Genomic DNA, 21,525 nt, shown 5'->3' with positions numbered 1-21,525 from the left:
AAAAGGGCTCTCCTGCTTTCTAATGAAAAAAGTTGGAGAAATTCTGCTCTTGTCCAGAATGTGAACCATAATCTCTTCCTTCTGAACACTAGACAGAGCCTTTCAAAAAAACATGCTTCTCAGAAACAATCTGTTCTGAAAACCAACTATGGGCTTAAAAAAGAAATGGGCAAAACTGTACAAAGACCAGGTTATTAAAATAAGAAACCCTGAAGAAATGTAAACACTGTGCTTTAAAAACAAGGATCAATTACATCAACATTACCTTAATTCAGAAGTGCTCTGGTCTGGTCTCCAATGCATGAAAAGTTGTCTGCAACAGACAGAGAAAAAGCTATATATGCATTGCATTCGGGCTGCAACCAATAACATTCCATACATCTGAAAGAGCATATAAATCCATCCCTTCCCTATCACCATTTCTTGCCCCAGTCATTTCACTTACTATTTGGCTTTTCAGGGTGGAAAAGAACTCTGATCTCAATTTCTTTTTAAAAAATCCTTAGCAATGCCTCATGGAAAATACCTTGAATCCAAATGAACAGTACCGTGGGGAAGGCATACTTAGAATCCTGTTACTAGAAAAATTACAGTACAGTAAAAACAATCACTGCAATTCAAGAAGCTTCTGAAGTACTCTTACCCAGACTCTGCCATTAGACATGTAAAGGAATGCATCTGAACCTCAAAAGAAGGCCTGGCACTTTCCAAGTGTGGCTGGTCTATAGGGGCACACGTGCAACCCACCCCTGGGTCACTCCCACCACCAGCCCTAGCCCTGGTGGCCAGGAGGCCCCCTGGAAGAGCCCCCAACTCTCCTCTCTCAGTACTGCAGGCAGAACCAAAGTACACTTAATTCTAGATTTTTTTCTGGAATATCTGCTTGTTCTTTCTCATAAACTAAGTTTCAAAACACTTAAATAGGCTTTTGTGATCTCTCCAAATTAAACTGTGTGTGAAAAGTCCCATTCTGGATGTTTCACAGATTACCACCTGCCTCTTGATGGATTCATTATCTCGAGCGTCTAAAACTCCCAGGCACACATCTAGTCTGGAGGTCAGGAGAGGTATTAACAAGCTGAAATGTCCCCCAGTTGAACTGTAAATTCTAAGGCATTTATTTAACAAAATAGTTTTATTTTGGAATTATGTTGCAAATGTTATTAGCAAACACAAGCTTTTTGTCAATAAAAGTAAGTGTGGAAAGAAAACAGTATGGAGGTTCTTCAAAAAGTTAAACACAGATTTGCCATATGATCCAGCAAGTCCACTCCTAGGCATATACCCCCCAGAACTGAAGAACGGTACTCATACCTCACCACAACGGCCAAGAGGTGGCAAGAGCTCAGTGTCCACCAATAAATAAACGGATAAACAAAGGGTGGCACAGCCACACAATGGAATATTACTCAGTCATGAAAAGGAGTGAAACACCAGCACATACTACAGTGTGGATGGTCCCTGAAAACATTAGGCTACCTGAAGAAGCCAGACACAAAAGATAACAAAGGGTATGATTCCATGTGTATGAAATATCCATTTAAATGGGGTATTTATATGAAATATTCTATTTATATGAAAGAGGCAAACCCACAGAGACAGAATGCGGTGGTTGCTAGGGGCTCTGTGTGCATGTCTGTGGGATGAATACTGCTCAACAGGTACAAGGCTCCCTTTGGGAAGACGGAAACCTCCTGTAACTAGATAGAGGTGATGGTTATATACAACACAGTGAACGTGCTAAATGCCACTACATTGTTCACATTAAACTGGTTCCTTTAATAAAATATGCCATGAAAGGTACTTAAAAGAACACCCATATCAGTGGGTATGGAAGCGGAAGCTGGAGATTAATCAGCAAATGGTGGCCAACTACTGGCTTTCACAAACCCTCAGAGGGGAGCTCTTAGGAGTGCACACCCACGTTGTCACTGAATTACTAAGCAGGTAATCTTAACTTCGGCATGACTGTGGAGTTTTAGGTTGGATCATTCTCTGTGGTGGGGGCTGTCTTGTCCACTGTGGGACATTCAGCAGGACCCCCTTCCCCAGTGTGACAACCAAAACTGTCTCCAGACACCACCAGATGTCGCTGAAGAGAATATGAGCCCAGGTAAGAGCTTCTTCTTCAAACTGGTTGTCACAATTATCCCAATCTCCAAATACAAATTCTTTCAGGTACTTGCCACATCAAGAGAGGAGGGAAAAAATTAAAATGGAAAAATGTATCATAGTTCGCTCTAATTCAAATACCTAAACTGTCTTATGGCTTAACGCACGAAACAAAGTTAAAGTTCCCTATTCTTTTTCTTTGGAAGAAGAAAATGGGGAGCCAACCCCCCACGAGCACTTGTCTCCCATGCAGCTCCTATGGGCATGGTCACAGTGGGAGACAGGGTGTGGAGACCACTGTCAAACCGCCTCAGCCTGGATTCACATGTACAGCTGTCTGGACTCTTTTCTGGTTAAAAATCAGACCCAAGTGGGGCTCTCTTTCTGACTACCCAGCCCAGAGGACAAGACCACTGTCCCACAGAGCAGCACACATTCATGTGATCCAAAACCAGAAGCACGCATCACCCTTGTAGAAAATGAGGAAACTGGGGATTTAACAAAACCAAAGCTTAAGTTTCACAATGCTACTCTGCCTCCTGGAGGCAAAAGTAAGTGGAGAGGCAAGGTGCATCTTCAGACTGAAGACAGACTGCAGAGGCTGGCTGACAGGTGTCTAGGGTCCACAAGGGGGGAGCGGGGCAGAGCCTGGCCAGACGTGAGAAAAGATGGTTCTCAGGGCAGGCAGCAAAGAACCCTCCCTGGTTACTCTGAAGCCTGGCTACAAGGGAGGGGTGTTGTTGTAGAAGTGGAAATAAGGGGGGGGAGACATATGTACATGCTGTATTTTTCTCTCATCTTTTTAGAAAGCAATCCATATGGGAAGCTGGGGGAAGATGAGGGAAGATATAGACATAAAACTCAAGAAAAAGGTTAACAGTTTACACAGCCAATTCTAGTATAAATTTAAAATATGTAAAATTCAGGGGCGCCTGGGTGGCTCAGTCATTAAGCTTCTGCCTTTGGCTCAGGTCACGATCCCAGGGTCCTGGGATCAAGCCCCTCATTGGGCTCCTTGCTCATCAGGAAGCTTTCTCCCTCTCCCACTCCCCCCTGCTTGTGTTCCTGCTCTCACTATCTCTCTCTGTCAAATAAATAAAATCTTAAAAAAATATATGTAAAATTCAAATCACAGAGTAAATACAAATATCTCATCGAATTTATGAGCAAACCAAACATTTTTAATAATCCAAATGAACTACTCCTCACCCACCCTGATGCTGCCTCTTTGAAACCCTCTTCCTCTTCGCTAGAAGGCAGGAGCCCTGCGGTGCCTCCCTCCTGTTTCCTGCAGACAAGTCTACCTGTGTAAACTGACACGGTGCAAAGCTTCCAGATCATTCCCTCACAAAAGGACCAGACTGCTGCACACTACACCCCTTCCTTCCCAGCACTGTCTCAGGCTGCCTCTGGCTACACCTCAAACACTAGTCTTTAAAGATACGTGGGCTTTATTTAAGTGATCTAAGGATCAAATCCCCTGAACATCCATCTACTCACTCAAATACATTTTAATGCCTAGGAAGTAAGACAGTGTGCTGGATGCTGAGAACACAAGCCAAAACAGGCATGCTCAGCCTAGCCACCCCCATGGGTCTTACAGGCAAGGGGGGAGAGCATGGGACATTGTCCTATGATGCACACAGGGGGAAAAAAGAGAGAGGGGCTCTACCCACACACGCTGAACTAATAAAAATCAAAAGGGCTAGTTTCACTCAAGCCTCTGTGATCCACACAAAGTCCTGGAAACATGCACAGGACAACCTGCACCACAGGTGAACGGCGAGGACAGGACTCCAAGGCTTAGGGAGGAAAGAGCTGAGGCAGAGCATGCAGCTAACCACTGCTCTAGGGGTCAGAGGGAAAGACATGTGCCAGTGTGGGAAAGGCCACTTGACGAGAAAATGAGGGAGGTGTGGTGGACTCAGTGACTGTGGGCATCATGGCTCACTCAGCTGAGATGCCCAAAAGCAAAGGTGACTGTAAGTTAAAATCCTCAGAGCAGATTTCCAAAGATGGAATTATTATGTCAAAGATTATGTACCTTTTGAAGGCTCTTGAAAAAAATCAGCTGAGGGGCTCCTGGGTGGCTCAGTCAGTTAAGTGTCCGATTCTTGATTTCAACTCAGGTCATGATGTCAGGGTCATGCTCATCAGGCTCCGCGCTCAGCACGGAGTCTGCTTGAGATTCTCTCTCCCTCTGCCCCTCCCCCCACGAGCGTGTGAATGCACTCTTTTTCTCTCTCAATAAATTTTTTTTTTTTTAAGATTTTATTTATTTGCAAGAAAGAGAATGAGAGACAGAGAGCATGAGAGGGAAGAGGGTCAGAGGGAGAAGCAGACTCCCTGCCGAGCAGGGAGCCCGACGCGGGACTCGATCCCGGGACTCCAGGATCATGACCTGAGCCGAAGGCAGTCGCTTAACCAACTGAGCCACCCAGGCGCCCCTCAAATAAATAAATCTTTAAAAAATCAGCTGAGCCTATGTTTGACTCTACAGGGTTGTTAATTTAGCAATATTAAATATTACTACGATGAAGGCGCCTGGGTGGCTCAGTTGGTTAAGCGACTGCCTTCGGCTCAGGTCATGATCCTGGAGTCCCGGGATCGAGTCCCGCATCGGGCTCCCTGCTTGGCGGGGAGCCTGCTTCTCCCTCTGACCCTCCCCCCTCTCATGTGCTCTCTGTCTCTCTCATCCTCTCTGTCTCAAATAAATAAATAAAATCTTAAAAAAATAAATAAATATTACTGCGATGAACTTCTTTATACATATTTTACTACATCATGAGGTTTTAAGTATCAAATACTAGTATTCATGTAAGTATTATTACTTACTATTTTTTAAAATCTAAACACTGAATCCTCTTGAGACATACCTAAAGAATTCTTTTACAGGTTGCGTTAAAATTTCAAATCAAGCAAAGGTACCTTTGCTGGGCATGATTTCTTCTGTATCAACATAACCCTAAGACAAAGAACATTACTTCCCTGCAATTCTGAGATCCCAAAACCAGAGCAGAACAGACACAAGGGCATTCATTAGTCCTCATCCCATTCAGTGTGGGCAGTCTGTTTTATCAGAGGCTTTAAGGTGTCTGATTACAAACCCCGCTGAAGGCAGTGTGCATCATAAATACACCACTTTATCTTTCTAAACCCTCAAAAAGGCAGAGCTCCAGAACACATCCAGCCTTCAGAGTTCTGCATGAGGGACTGGGCGGATTATAAGAAACAAAATAAACTTCTCACTTCTGAATAATTCTCTATTATTACAAAGATGTTCTGAACAAGAAGGTGAAATGATAATGTGAAAGAGTCCCCTACCCAAATTTAGGAAAATCTGAGGGTGAAATGGAATATATCTTATTGAAAACACACACATACAATAACACTCAAATAAAAAATACAGAAACAAGAGGAAAGGTAAAGCTTTTCTTTGCAAAGGAACACAAATTGATGTATAAGGAATGACAGACCTAAAAAACTATTTGGGGGCCTCTAGAGTAGAAACACACGCAGGCAAAGATCACCAACGGATGCTGAAGTATGTTAAGTTATAAGATATTCACGAGGTCTGAAAGTGTCACTCATGGATCATTTCCTAATTATAAGAAGGAAAACTTATTATCTGACAGACACCACCATCAAATGATTATACTTAGTACTACCAAGAATGGAACAAATCAACATTAGGTATCTTATGATAAAATGGGAATAATTGGTCACCTATGGAGCATTTTTGCCAAAAAGGTTGTGCCTGAATCCAATCATGAGGAAACATTTATAAAAATCCAGAATGTGAGACATTACAAGAAATTGGCCTGAACTCTTAAAAAATGTCAATGTCGTGACAGGCACAAAAGGTGGGAGGACTACTCAAGATATGGTGAGCCTAAGGAGCCATGATAACCAAACATGCAACACATGAATTTGATTAAATCCTGAATGTGAAAAAGAATATGAAGACATTTGGGGGAACACTGAAGAAACTTAAATGTAGACTGGATCAGGCATTAACTGAACCCATGTTCAAGTCTGGGATATAATGATACTATTGTGGAAACATAAAAGAATATCCTTGTTCTTGGGACATTAGGCTGGAGTAGTAAGGAATAAAATTATCATGACATCTGCAACAATCTAATGGTTCACCAAAAGCATTGAGAGAGACAGAGAAAATGTGGACCCCCAAAAAGTTACAAACTACTTGGTAAAAAGTAGAGTGTTCACTGACCTATTTTCTCAACTTTTTGTAGCTTCAAAATTAAAATTATTCAAAATTAAAAGTTAAGATAAGAAATATTAAGGTCAATGAAAAGTAAATATAAGGGCACCTGGGTGGTTCAGTCATTTGGGCATCTGCCTTCGGCTCAGGTCATGGTCCTGGGGTCCTGGGATGGAGCCCCACATTGGGCTCCCTGCTCTGCAGGAAGTCTGCTTCTCCCTCTGCCCCTCCCCTGCTCATGCTCCCTCCCTCTCCCTCTCTCTCAAATAAATAAAATCTTTTAAAAAAATTTTCTTTTAAAATGCCCTTGACCTTATCTAACAAAAGATGAGATTACCTACAGATCAATCGGAGGAAATTACTGTTTTGGGAACTTTCAACTCCGCCCCCAGCCAGGAAACTGGGCACAGCATGGGTTTGTGACTTAGTGACACCATCAGTGACTGCACTTTGTTTCTAAGGCCACTGTGGAAACCAGATGAATCAATATTTCGTGTTTAATTTTCCTATTTAATTTTTTCCTCCTTTTGACAGTGTTTCAGTGTTCTTTTTCTCAGGCTGGCTAGAGATTTATCCATTTGTTCTTTTCAAAACACCAATTTTCAGTGTCACTGATCTTCTCTGCTATACCTGTTTTCACTTTCACGGATTTCTCCTCTTACCTTCATCGTTTCTTCCTTCTGCTTGCTTTGTGTTCAATGTGCCTTCTGGCATCAGAAAGCGGAAGCTTAACTGGCCGAGACCTCATTTGTTTCTACAGCACGCACTTCATTCCACCACAGTCCCTGTGGCACCGCTCTCACTGAGCCCCACAAACGCCGAAGTGTTTGTTTCACTTTCATTCAAATCAAAGTATTTTCAAATTTCCCTTACGATGTCATCTTTGGCGTGCTTAATTTCCCAATATTTGAGGGTTTTCCAGGCAGCGCTCTGTTGCTGAACTCCAATGTGAAGCAATGGCCACCACAGTCACTGTGAAGCCCCATCTAACAGTACCCACATCGGGCTCACCTCCAAGTCTGCTTCACGGACTTCTTTCTCGACAACAGGCCGCTTTCTGTGGACTGCACCCTTTCTTACTGAGTACCAGAGAAGATCAACAGCAGCAGAAGTAAACAGTGTCTGCAGGGAAGGACGGCACAGCTCGTCCCCTGCTACGGACAGTTAGGTCCACCCAGGCTTTCGCTGAGCCGCACCTGTGTTTACAAAGCTCAGTGCACGACAGGCCTCAAACTGCTGCCGTGGTAAGCTGCCTTCGCCTTCACCTTCACGCCAAAACACTTTTCTCACAAATTACTGGCCAAAAAAGAAACTTTTTCCACACCTGCTGCAAGCTGGACGTGAGGCAGAAAAGCAAACCATCCAGTGTGGGCTCCAAATTCAGATTTACATCAAGACGCAGAGGACGGCGGGGCGCCTGCCTTCGGCTCAGGTCCTGATCCCGGGGTCCCGGGATCGAGACCCGCGTCGGGCTCCCTGCGCGGCGGGGAGTCTGCTTCTCCCTCTGACCCTCCTCCCTCTCGTGCTCTCTGTCTCTCATTCTCTCTCTCTCAAAAAAAAAAGATGTAGAGGACTGCGGGGCGCCTGGGTGGCTCAGTCGTTAAGCGACTGCCTTCAGCTCAGGTCATGATCCCAGGGTCTTGGGATCCAGCCCCGCATTGGGCTCCCTGCTCCGTGGGAAGCCTGGTTCTCCCTCTGCCACTCCCCCTGCTGTGTTCCCTCTCCCGCTGTCTCTGTCAAATAAATAAAATCTTAAAAAAAAAAATGTAGAGGACTGCAAGTTGCCTCAGTGTGAGAGTGCCGTCACTTTATTTTGGCAGAACATTAATGTCTATTAAAGGGGCACTGGAACCTGAGTGAGCACGCAGAAGACTCATCACCCACCTAGTGTCCTAAACCGAGCTGTGCACACAGTCTCTGGCTCACTCTCGAGCAGAAAGCACACCTCTCCCCACAGCTACGGAAGTCTCCAATGACCCCATTCTCACAGCAAGCTGGGGCTCTGCCTTGCTTCCACTGTGCATCCAGAGGTTCCTCGATGACTCTCTTCAGGTGCTACACTGAAGATTCCGTACAAAACCTATACCTGCCTGTAAACAATACCAGCCAGACATCCAAACTCACACCCTGCAACGACCTCATACAGTGTTACATCGAGAATCTCACATTTATACTGACTTTTTCTCAAGCCCTGAGAAATGTAAGAACATACTGGAGCTGCTATCTCAACCATCACAGTGTGGGGTGAATCCAGCTATATATTAAGGTATGCCAGGGGATTTAAACACTTGTGGGGGCACCTGGATGGCTCAGTCGTTAAGCATCTGCCTTCGGCTCAGGTCCTGATCCCGGGGTCCTGGGACTGAGCCCCAGATCGAGCTCCCTGCTCGGCGGGGAGCCTGCTTCTCCCTCTCCCACTTCCCCTCCTTGTGTTCCCTCTCTCACCGTCTTGCTGTCAAATAAATAAAATCTTAAAAAAAAAATTAAACATTTGTGATAGTACCTACATGAAATAGTTTTGGCTGACCCTAACTGCTAAGTAATAAATTTCCAAACATGTTCAGTGGTTTTTTCTCAGTTATCCTGTATTCCTGTGTTCATTAAAAGTTTTGTTTTGTTTTTTTTGACATTTCACTGTGGTTTCTATATGGGACAAAATAAATCTTTCAAGGAAGAGTTATGTTGGAAATGCTGTATTTTTTACAGAAGAGTATTGATTACGCAATAAGCACTGAAAAGATCTCTCCAACTTTCTCCCAAATTAGGTTTTGCCTAGATGAACAGCTCAAATTTTGCAATAAAAAAGCAACTTTGTCATCGAGCACAGTAGTTACCACTAAACATTCAATATGTTTTTGGAGGAACCATCCAGGAAATACATCAATACGAAAAGTATATAAACGGCAGCAGTATGGTGAGAGCACTTTAAGTTCAATAAAAAAATGTGGAGGCACGAGCAGGACACCACCTCTTGTGGCTGATGACTTCCTTCTAGAGCCGCCTGAGGCCTGTCCAGACTGAGAAGACAGGCCAGGACCAGAGTAATGGATGAAAGAGACTGTTCTCCAGACATGTCGTATTTCAGAACAACAGGGACACAGTTAAGATCCTACAAGTTGGGGCGCCTGGGTGGCTCAGATGGTTAAGCGTCTGCCTTCGGCTCAGGTCATGATCCCATCGTCCTGGGATCGAGTCCCGCATCAGGCTCCCTGCTCCGCGGGAAGCCTGCTTCTCCCTCTCCCTCTGCCTCTCTCCCTGCTCATGCTCTCTCCCTCTCTCTCTCTCTGTATCTCTGTGTCTCAAATGAATAAATAAAAAAATCTTAAAAAAAAAAAAAAAAAAGATCCTATAAGTTTCCACATGGAAAAACAGGCGATATGCAAAGGACCCAGTCAGTGACCTCCAACTTGCCAACAGCAATGCTGGAAGAAGACAGAGCAATGTCTTGAACTAATTCCAAAGAAGAATTCCACACTCAACAAAATGATCAAGTGTAAGGTCAGAATAAAGACATACAAAGTTTAGGAAACTATTAGGGGATATTTCCTCCCAAAAGGGGAACAAATGAGGAATGCTTCTCCCACTGCCTGCCACGCTCCCTGCTTGTGCATGCGCTCTCTCTCTCTGACAAATAAATAAAATCTTTAGGAAAAAAAATCTGTAAAATTATAAAAAAAGATATCCGAGGCAAAGAAAGGTCAGTAACTAGCTCAAAGTTGTTGAAACAGTTAGTGTTACACCCAGGGGCTTACCCTGATGCTATACTTACTCTCATCTTGACAAGTCTTAAAAATTTTTTTAAAGATTAATTAAAAAATTTTATTTATTTTTTATTTTTATTTATTTTTTTTAAGATTTTATTTATTTATTTGACAGAGAGAGACACAGCGAGAGAGGGAACACAAGCAGGGGGAGTGGGAGAGGGAGAAGCAGGCTTCCCGCGGAGCAGGGAGCCCGATGTGAGGCTCGATCCCAGGACCCTGGGATCATGACCTGAGCCGAAGGCAGTCGCTTAACCGACTGAGCCACCCAGGCGCCCAAAATTTAAAAAATTTTAAAAGATTTATTTATCTGGGGGGAAGGGAGCACGCAGGAGTGAGGGGTGGGGGAAGCAGAGGGAGAGGATCTTCAAGCAGACCCCACCACCACCACTGAGTGTGGAGCCCACCAACGATGACAATGACAACAAGGACAATGACTCAGGGCTCCATCTCACAACCCATGAGATCATGACCTCACCCAAAACCAAGAGTCGGACACTTAACCAACTGAGCCACCCAGGTGCCCTGAGTCTATATAAAATTTTTAAAAAGTAAGAAAACCAGATACAAAAATTAAGACTTGTCCCCTTGCTCCTACGTTTCCCCTCAGGTCTGAACGTTCTTTGTCCTCTCCCTCCTCCTTCCAGGAAATACCACTCAACCTTAGAATCAGAGCTTAAAGACATATCACTAAACCCTCCTGACCACCCCTCTCCCTCTCCCTTGCGCTCTCTTGATCCGTTTCTACTTTTCTACCCTACAAGGCTGTAAGTAGGGACTGTGCCTTGCCTTCACTGGTATTTCGGACATTTGTGTTGGGTGGGGAGCGATCTGTTCAGCTTATAAACCACCTTTTCTAGGAGCTACCCCCATGGCTCCTCCTCCCACCCTGTTCTGGGAGATCCACCAGCCCCTGACAGCACGTTTATACGACACAAGCCTGTCTCCCCCCCCGACGCCAGTCATAGCTGACCAGACCAGGAAGAGGTACCCAACTGAAATCAGACAGACACCCTCTACCCCCAATAACGTGGACGCTGAGGCTGTGGGTGGGGCAGACTGTCCATGTCTGGAAGGGGGACACGGACGTGAAAGCTGGAGCTGGCGACCCTTCTCAACGTGGACACAGCCCTCTGAGCCGCAGCAGGAGCGACGGACGCACAGAAGGCACAGGCTCACTACCATCCCTGCTCCTGTGCCTCCTCGGGCTCCTCCACTCGCCGTCTTCATAATTAAGTCTTCCTGTGCTCTGGTCATCAGAGCGTCCGTTCTTGGCTTCTTGCGATCAAGCAACTCTAGCATCACGATCTGTACACCATGCTTGTGCCAGCACCGAGCACGCACTCCCTCGGTGCTTGCAGGTCAGCACACAAACTCACTGCATGGCTTCACCAGTGGTCTCTGGAAGGCCTCCCAAACTCCACCTGTCTCCCTTTCCAAGCCGGAATGTTTTCTTCGCCTGCAATTACATCCCCTACGTCTGTCTCCCACCTGGATGATGGCAGTAACAGAACCTCAGCCCTCCTCTCACTTGACCTGTGTTAGCAACATCTGACATACCTCATCACTTCCTCCTCGAGTCCTGTCTCCCAACTGGTTTAAGGGGCACCATTCTCTCGTACTTCTTCCCCCGATTGCACTCAATTCTTAGAATCCTAAACACTGCAGCGCTCTCAGGCCTCAAGCTCCTGCTATCTTTACAGGCCTTACCTTTCCAAAAAGACTAATGGTGGCTTCACCACCCTCCTTAAGCACAGACTCAAATATACCCTTCCCACCAAGCTGCCATTCAATTCTATCCGTCCCCTCTCTCACCCTTTGCACTCCACCCCCGCTGCCCCTGGCCTCCATCTCTGCCTAGCCTGCTACTGACTCGCTCCCCCAGCTGTCTCTTTTCCTCTTCAACCCACCCTACACATCACTGCCTGATTTATCTTTCTGAAGGACAGCTCTGACATCTGACTCCTCCGCTCAAGTCTTCAAACACTCCTCCTACGGAAGAAAATCAAACTTTTCAGCCCAGCCTAATTTAAAGCTCTCCACCTTACCCACCTTACCCACTGTGTCCCAGGTGTTCCCTACCCCACCCCCCAACTCAGGGCTCTGATCATTAAGTCTGAGGAGGGCCAGATAGATGTACACAAACATGCCAGGAGAGTCTGCTGCTCTCTGCCATTTGGACCAAGATCCTGACCACTTCAACAGAATTTCTCTTAAACATAAATCCTAAAAACACAAATGCATTTTTGCCTTGAAGAATTAGAGACAATTTTGAAATCTGAGAGAGAGAAAGAGAAAGAAAGAGAAAGAGAAAGATGGCTAGAGAAAGTGTGGAGATGTCTAAGCAGAGTCCTGAGGAGCGGGGTAAGCAGGTGCAAAGGCCCTGGGACACTAACTTCTTCCTGCTACTCAAGTTCCTACCTCCTTAGACACTGATCCTTGGATGTGACAGCAAGTTGACAAATTAACTTTTTTGTCCCTCCCCTGATGTTTAGTCCAACTGCTATCCCTCTCTTAAAAGAAACCTTGTTGGTACAAAAAAGTTCAGTCAAAAAAAAATGGGGGAAGGTGGAGGAACACAGTAAGGAAGCAAATACTCAAGTAAGATGAAATTCCTTGATCAAAGAATCCTTAATCATTAGGAATTCAGCAAGAAGCTTACTGAATGTAAGTAAACCAAATTCCATCCAAGTTATTCATTAATCAGGAATGTTTAAAAAGCCAAGGAGACAAACAAGACCCCTAGAGAAGGGATAACAGACACAGAGTCATTGTGGGCTATGCAGGGAGGAAAGAGCACTTGGAGGTCACCTGCTGTTTGTTTCCTGGATTGGAGCAGGGGGATCCTTCCGCAGAACTGGATAGTGTGAAGTGAGTGGGGGACTCTTGAGCTGGGAGAGACTGTGGGGGAGGACAGCACCTGGATGCACGGTGCTCAGGACCGCGACCAGCCCTGGCTCATTCTTCATGTGGTTCTCAGTGTCCGGGGCTGGCACAAAGCGGCCTCCTAAATATCTAGCATCAGTTTACTTCTTTCTTCAATGAATGATTCTTCCTCCTCCCAATCCTACCTAACGTAGTAATTAGCAATTTGATGATGCACTGGGGCAATCACGAATATGAATTCTGACAATAGTTGATTTTTCTTTTAAAGCCAAATAATAACATTAATTCAGAAAGTATGAGAGGTTCATGTACCACTGAACCTTCTTGAGGGAAGTGTCCTAGAAAACAATGACATAGAAAAGGCACCCAAGAAAGATTCCACGGAGGGCATATTCTGATTTTTTTTTTTTTAAGATTTTATTTATTTATTTGACAGAGAGAGACGCAGTGAGAGAGGGAACAAAAGCAGGGGAGTGCGAGAGGGAGAAGCAGGCTTCCCTTGCGAGCAGGGAGCCCAATGCAGGGCTCAATTCCAGGACCCTGGGATCATGACCTGAGCTAAAGGCAGGTGCTTAACAACTGAGCCACCCAGGTGCCCCGGATTTTTTTTTGGGGGGGGGCAGGTCACCGGTGACCTGAGATGCTGCATTTTTTTTTAAGATTTTATTTATTTATTTGCCAGAGAGAACGAGAAAGCACAAGCAGGGGGAGTGGCAGGCAGAGGGAGAAGCAGGCTCCCCACTAAGCAGAGAGCCTGATGCTGGGCTTGATCCCAGGACCCCGGGATCACAACCTGAGCCGAAGGCAGACGCTTAACCAACTGAGCCACCCAGGCGCCCCCATATTCTGATTTTTTAAGCACTTCACATATTTTCATGGGGTAATTTCATCGTCTAATCATCTGTCCTGTCTTTCCTGTTGCCTCACAGAAAAAAAGAAATGTCATTAACAACTACATCTTTTGGGAAATGGTTAACTCTAGAAGTGAAAAATTAAAATGACTCCCGTTTCCCCCTGACTACCCTGCCCCATCCCCAAAAGTTTAACTGGCTTAGTCAAGGCTCTTCTGTTTGCCAGAAAGAAAGAACTCCCACTGGGAAGTAGAGAGGTACCTGACAGTTCCCAAAGACAGGGAGCACAGCAGGCTCCAAGGGAAGTTTCTGTTTTTCTGGGTATACTTTCTCTATCCTTCTACCACCGTCTCTCCAGACCATCTACTGTCACCCTGTGTATAGTCCAAAACCACCTACAATTCCACATCCTAACCACCATCCAATGACAGCCATGTCTGTTTCTAGAAAGAGTCCTCTGCACCAGCTCACTGGCTGCCTGTCCTCAGAGCAGTGGCCAGTCAGCCAGCTACAGCAGAGAGGATGGCAGCCCCTGCCACAGGCCCTATGGAGGGGGTCTGTAGAAGGGAATATAGGTTAGGGCCAAGCAATGACTGGTGTCTTTAATATAGTAACAAACGTCCCCCTTTAAGTTATATAAGCATTTATTCCTTTACTCTGTCATCATTGAACTAGTTGAAAAGGATGAGTCATAAAGTATCACACACGAATCCAAATACACAATAATTCCGTTCCCCAAAACTTACGGTGAACAGATACATGTGGCCCTAAAAAAGAAAAAAGACAAGTATAAAATCTCTTTAAATCTTTTTTTTTTTACAAGCATTCATGAATATCCCCAAGGTCTTATCCACTTATTGTGCCAAATCTAGGAGAAAGGGCCAGAATCAGAAAGCATCTAAGAAAGGAGGCCATTTGCTCTTTCGATCCAACACACGTTTTCAGTTCATCTGTCACAAGCGTCAAGAAAACTACAGGCAACCCCCCAAAATCCGTTTTTAAGTAGAGTTTCCTAGATGGTAAATTCCATTTTCCTCTAGAAGCTACATTAGGAATGCCGGTGAGGCCTCTTTAGTTGACATCTGCTGGTTGTTTCTGTGTGTCCTCCAACTTCCCCTCTGGTGACAGATAGCACAAAGAGGACTTAACTTTGGTTCCTTCTACCCTCACCCAGGTACGTGCGGTGGGCAAGCCCCTTACCATGGGAACACACCACCTCCAGGCCGCAGTGACTAGTTCAGGCCGACCGTGAGTCTTTAAAACCCCAGCTCCCAAGCTGCACAGTGAGGTGCCTGGGACACTGCGGTGAACTCACAGCACACCACAGGGTATTTTATTTTATTTTATTTTATTTATTTATTTATTTTTAAAGATTTTATTTATTTATTCATGAGAGACAGAGACAGAGAGAGAGAGGCAGAGGGAGAAGCAGGCTCCCAAGGAGCAGGGAGCCCGATGCGGGACTCGATCCCAGGACCCTGAGATCATGACCTAAGCCGAAGGCAGACGCTTAACCATCTGAGCCACCCAGGCGCCCACACCACAGGGTATTCTAAAGTTGAGAGACACTCAGCAAATCTGCCAGCTGACTGGAGCGGTTAGGTCACAGCTCACCGGCAGACAGCATTACACCCCGTGATGACGTCACATCCTTGCAAAGCTAGGTTTTCAGTGGTTGCTTTGATAAAAAAGCAAGCGCTGCAAGAAAATCAACATGGAACAGGAAATGAAGGTGGCGGCATCCAGTCTCAGTGAAGTCTGAGAAGCTATACAGACTACTAGTTATCAAGTGGTTTATTCCAGAATAAAATAAAAAATAGGCTTTTTAAAAATTTATGGGTATTACTTTCTTCAGATGACCACAAAGTTCTTGGGACACAAATACTTCAGTTGTTTGGAACTAATGACTCAATAAAGGTAACTTCAGGTATTTACTTTGACGTAGGGGCACTGTGAAAATCCTAGGCACTAAAGGTGCCACAAACGTGGGAATCTTTACATTGAGACTCAAATATGGACCTTGGGAGGATGGGGGTGGGGGCGGGCAGCACCTGATGAATCTGCTACACCCCCGCACTTGGGCTCCAACTCCACCCAGAGAACCTCACCTAGCTCTCTGCCCCCTGCTTCAGGGGGGCTGTAAACTATAAATTTATCAAGAGTGGGAACTTTCTGTTCTCTGAACAAAACCCAAGAGGGACTTACTAACCGCTTACTGAAAGAGAGACACATTCCCAGGGGAAGCAAGATCTGCAATGCAGCCTTGAGGACAGGTGCATCTCAAAGACCTTGGATGCTTAGGAAGGAGACAGAAAAGGGCTGGAAAAGAAAGCCACAAAGGAGCTGAAGCTGGCTTCCCAGCGGGCCCGACGACGCAAGCAAAGCAGCTGAAGCCAAGAGAGGGCGCAGAGGGAGAAGACAGGAGATGCTGCCCAAGCCCTGAGGGCCTCAGATCGGACCCTCCAAGCAGTGCAGAGCACCAGAAATACTAACAGAGGCGGCCCACGACACAACCTTTCTGTGGTATTCTGCCCAAAATGCAAAACCTGAATCTAGCCTTTAGGAAGCCCAGACAGACCCAAAGTTGGGTCAAAACCAGCCTGTACTCTTTAAAATGTCAAGAGCAAGGAAGGAAGGAAGGAAGGAAGGAAGGAAGGAAGGAAGGAAGGAAGGAAGGAAGGAAGGAAGGACGGACGGAAGGACGGAAGGAAGGAAGGAAGGAAGGAAGGAAGGAAGGAAGGAAGGAAGGACGGACGGAAGGACGGAAGGAAGGAAGGAAGGAAGGAAGGAAGGAAGGAAGGAAGGAAGGAAGGACGGACGGAAGGACGGAAGGAAGGAAGGAAGGAAGGAAGGAAGGAAGGAAGGAAGGAAGGCTGTTCCAGATTAAAGAAGAATAGACACGATCTCTAAATACAACATGTGTTCTGGGCTGACTGGCCCGGGATCAGGAGGAACAGCCATAAAAGACATTATAGGGACGGGGCGCCTGGGTGGCTCAGTTGGTTAAGCGACTGCCTTCAGCTCAGGTCATGATCCCAGGGTCCTGGGATCGAGTCCCACATCTGGCTCCTTGCTCTGCAGGGAGCCTGCTTCTCCCTCTCTCACTCTCCCTGCTTGTGTTTCCTCTCTCGCTGTGTCTCTCTCTGTCAAGTAAATAAATAAAATCTTTAAAAAAAAAAAAAAAAAAAAAAAGACATTATAGGGACAATTAACAAAATATAAAATAGAAAACAGCTTAGTATCAGTGCTAACTTGCAAATTTTGATGAGTGAGCTGTGGTTTTATAAAAATATATCCATGTTCTCAAAAAATACACACCTGATGTATTTAGTGATAAAGGGGGGAAAAGGGATGTAAACTTTGCATCCTACTTAATATTAATAAATTCACATTTGTTTTAAAATAAAAGTGGCATGTGCATTATGACAGCAACCTTGCAATCGCATTTAGGATGAACTGGAAAACGAGAACACTCTCTGCTGCCCAGTCTGCCACTCAGTGACTACTGGGGACACCCTCTCCTCCCCCAGTCCTGGCAGCAGCCCCAGAACCACCCCTTCTAGCAGGAAGGAAGGTCTCAGCCAGAGGGGCTGGCTCTCTGGTTAAGAGTGGAGTGCTCGGACACGAGCCTCCAAGATTTGGCAAACTGGGCAATCAGGAGACTAACAACAATCTGAGTGGGGTGTGGCCGCCCATTAACTCCTCCTCACAGTGTGGGGGCCACCATCCTCGCTTCCTAAGTTTACTACCCAATGGTGCAAAGTACTTCATTTTTATAGAAGTACAACTAATGAACCCAGCAGAAAGATAAAGAAACCAATGAGAGCTCGGTGGAGTGCATGGAATCACCCCTTGGAGACTTGCAGAAATACCACGGGGAGGGAAGGCAGTGCAATTCAAACTGCAGTGGACCAAGGCCACACAAACTGCCTCCATACGTTGAAGGGGGGCACCTGCACAGCCCACAGCCCTCAACCCTCCAAGAGCACGCAGGCAGAACACACATGTCTCCCCAAGGCACTGCTCACACTGGGTGGTCTTGTGCACTGCACGGGGGTGGGCAGCACCCTGGCCTCTACCCAGCAGATACCAGTAGCCCACCCCAAGTTTTAACACCCCCAAATGTCTCTCTGAGAATTGTCACTGTTCCTCTCCACAGCCTGTCAACAGAGTCCGTGAACGGGCGGAAGTTTCTCCAACCAATCTGAAGAGTCAGAGCAGTTCAAGTGGGCAGGCTGAGGAGAGGGGCTGGCTTAACACAGAAGCGAGGGCCAGAGAGAACAGAGCGAGTAAGTGACAAACGCCCAAACGTGAAAACTGTGTCAGTACCATTCAAGGCAACCTGTTAGAGCCTCATCCGCCAGTGAACGCAGAGCGCAGGGCCCTCCGTGGCTGGTGCCCTGAAGGGGAGACAGGCAGGCGCGCTGCCACCGGGAACGAGCACACCACGGACAGCTTTAGACTCACCCACCTTTCCAGAATGACTCCCTAGTGATATAAATGCCTTTCTCATGGCTAAACCCACAGTGATTAAGTCCCAATGTGATCCAGATGTTGTCCTGAGAACTACAACAGAATCAAAAAAAATAAACCCAAAGAACTCACTCCTTATCCTCAGAGTTTTCAGACCCTCCTCATTCAACTGTCCCAGAGGAATCTGCCTTCCGAGGAGGCACTTCCCGTACTTCAACATCCAAATTTCAAACATCCCAGTAAGCTTCCAAGCAAAATTTAAACTGGAAAAATTCAGAAAGCCTATCTATATTTCTTGCATATAAAGCACTCCATTAACTTAGTATACATTAGCACATAACTGGTAACAGAAAATTTTTGAAGGAAATCAACGCACAGCAGTGTTTCTGTGGAGGCCATGCCGCACAGCAGGACGCAGAGTCTGGGATCAGAAGGTGGGTCTGGGTCCCAACTCTGTGACCTCAGGTCAGCTGCTTAATCCTCAGATCTGCTTCTCTGCTGATAAGAGGTCAAAAGACGCTTTGCTGGTCAAGAGCTCAGAGCAGGGACGGCCCCTTTTTCAGTACAGGGCTAGACAGCAAATGATGGGCTCTGAGGCAACTAGTCAATCACGCTGTCGGTTCAGCTGTCCCAGAAGCGGCCACAGACAGCATGTGAGATGAGGTGTGCTGATACAACAATCTACGGACACAGACTTGAACTTCCCCTAACTTTCCCGTATCACAAAGTGTTCTTTCTTTGATTTGCTGTAACCATTTAAAACATAAAAACCATTCTAGCTCGTGGGCCATATAAAAGGATGGCAGGCTGTAGGTAGCTTGCCAGCCTCTGGTGTAGCGCAGAGTGCCTGGCACACAGCGGGTCGTCGATACACAGCTACAATTACCATCCTGAAAGCTTTACAGGTCACAGTAACTACATGCTGTCAGTCTCAAATCTTAGAACCAAAAACTGACTTCCCCAATATCCTCAGGAATTGGTCTTCTCCCACCTACCGATTCCATTCCTAGCCATTCTGCTTTGCGGTGGCTTCTGCTGGCCGGAAGAGTACACAGACACTTCAGATATACCTAGCACTCCTGCACTCCAAGAAATGAACTTTTGATTCCTTAAATCAAATTATGTCATCTTGCCAATCTTGAAAATCCATTATACAAAAGATTTTCCACCCGAAAATTTATACTTTAAGTGGAATTCTACCTCTTACAATTTATATGTTAACCAAGAGGTTACATTTTAGCTGAACATCTACCCATATTTTTTGCTTCCTACATCTTTATCTTAGGTCCTTGACAGGCCTTGATACCTCTCCCTTTCACATGACCTAAAGTCTTCACCAGTGACAATGGGCATCACTGACTAAATTCTACTTAGTCTTTGGTTTTGCCTGATTGCCTTGTACAAATTGACTGCACAGTGTTACCTAATCTGATGTCACTGAAAAGTACTGTTATTAAAAACCAACAGGGGCGGGGCGCCTGGGGGCTCAGTCGGTTGGGCATCTGCCTTTGGCTCAGGTCAGTGATCCCGGGGTCCTGGGATTAAATCCGGCATCGGGCTCCCTGCTCCTCGGGGAGCCTGCTTCTCCCTCTGCTTCTGGCCGCTCTGTCTCTCATGAAAAAATAAATTAAAAAAAAAAAACAAAAACACAACTTAACTAAAGATAACAAGAAATACAAAATCTCAATAGTCAACTTCTATTTTAAAAATTAAACACAGAATTTAAAACATTCCCACAAAGGAAACTCCAGGCCCATAGGGCTTTACTGGTGAATTCTGCCAAATAATTAAGTTTGAAATAATATCAATCTTATGTAAAATCTTCTCAAGAGTTAAAAAAAAGGTCATTTAATAAGGCCAATATACTTCCATGTTAAATTCTGACAGTGACATTAAAAAAATAGGAGAACTATAGGCCAAGCTCTCTCACAAATATAGTCTGCTTGAGATTCTCTCTCCCTCAGCCCCTCCCCCACTCCTTCTCTTTAAAAAATTAAAATTTAAATTTAAAAAATTAAAATTAAAATCTTCAAAAAGCCAAAAACAAAAAACACCAGACTGCAGTTATTACATGTCATTTATAACAGTACCCACAGCATTAATTCTTTTACAAAACATAATGAAAAGATGCAGAAAAAAAAGCAAACCATGAGCATAAGATGCTATTAAAGAGCTGACTACAGCACCAGTAAAAACCTTTTACCTCAAAGGCAAACTTAGTCAATTACACCTCAATAAAAAAATAAAGGCAAACAAACTCAAACTGTGAGATTTCCGTAATACACTTATTTGTCTTTGAGAGAGCTTCTAATATGTTCAAACATAAATCATTTCCTTTTATATTTCCTCCAAAATGAAAGAACTTTTCCCTAATTATCATGATCTTGGTAAATTTTCCACAAAAAATACAGAGAAACCAGCATCTTACTACTTGCCCCCACTAACCCACAGGGGTGAACAGGAGCCTGTATTTCTTCCAGACTTTGATGCACAAGTGCATAATTTTTCATAAATGAATCAAATGAGATCATACATATTCTGAAAATTCTTCTCCCCCCCCCCATTTACTGCATCGTGGTCATCTCATGACCATAACAAGGGGTCACCTTAAATTTTTAAGAGCTACACAGTATTCTGTGAGTAACCAATCCCTACTGATAGGCAGTTAGAATTCAACCATGTATTCATTTCACAAATATTTACTGAGTTATATTACAGTGAAGGCACGGTCAGAGTACACATCATGGAGATCTCTGCCCTCATAGAGTTTATATTCTAGTCACCACTGACAATTGTTTGCTTTTACCTCAAAAATACAAGGTAAGGGTTTCTAACAAAGACTGTTTTTATTTTTTTATTTATTTTTATTTATTTATTTATTTTTTTAAAGACTTTATTTATTCATCTGAGAATGAGAGAAAGAACACGAGAGGAGAGAAGGTCAGAAGCAGAAGCAGACTCCCCACTGAGCAGGGAGCCCGATGAGGGACTCGATCCTGGGACTCCAGGATCATGACCTGAGCTGAAGGCAGTCGCTTAACCAACTGAGCCACCCAGGAGCCCCGTAAAGACTGTTTTTAATATTGTTTTTACAATTAAAAATAAGTAAAATAAGTATTCTGGTTTTTCCCTCCTTTGGATAAATTCCTAAAACTAAAATTGCTAGAATAATTTACTTTGGAAATGCCTCTTTTAATACTAAGGATATCAACCCTTT

General features: G+C 45.0%; 1 protein-coding gene across 3 annotated transcripts in view; it reads right to left on the bottom strand.

The window, feature by feature from the left end:
• The window catches only part of GNB1 (G protein subunit beta 1), a 95,654-nt gene that overhangs the window by 51,367 nt on the left and 22,762 nt on the right, over positions 1-21,525 (bottom strand). For 2 of the 3 annotated variants that reach the window (XM_045898883.3, XM_064590095.1), the window contains exon 2: positions 266-313. The exons of the other annotated variant lie outside the window; for it this stretch is intronic. The gene's annotated coding sequence lies outside the window, so the exon portion shown is untranslated. The remainder of the gene's footprint in view (positions 1-265; positions 314-21,525) is intronic. 3 annotated transcript variants of the gene reach the window in all.

This window comes from Mirounga angustirostris, unplaced genomic scaffold (assembly GCF_029215605.1).
Source record: "Mirounga angustirostris isolate CCGP_5_RB_7025 unplaced genomic scaffold, mMirAng1.0.hap1 SCAF_4, whole genome shotgun sequence".
Lineage (NCBI taxonomy): Eukaryota > Metazoa > Chordata > Mammalia > Carnivora > Phocidae > Mirounga > Mirounga angustirostris.
The sequence above is the reverse complement of the archived record's forward strand: the minus strand, read 5'-3'. Positions and strand labels throughout refer to the sequence as shown.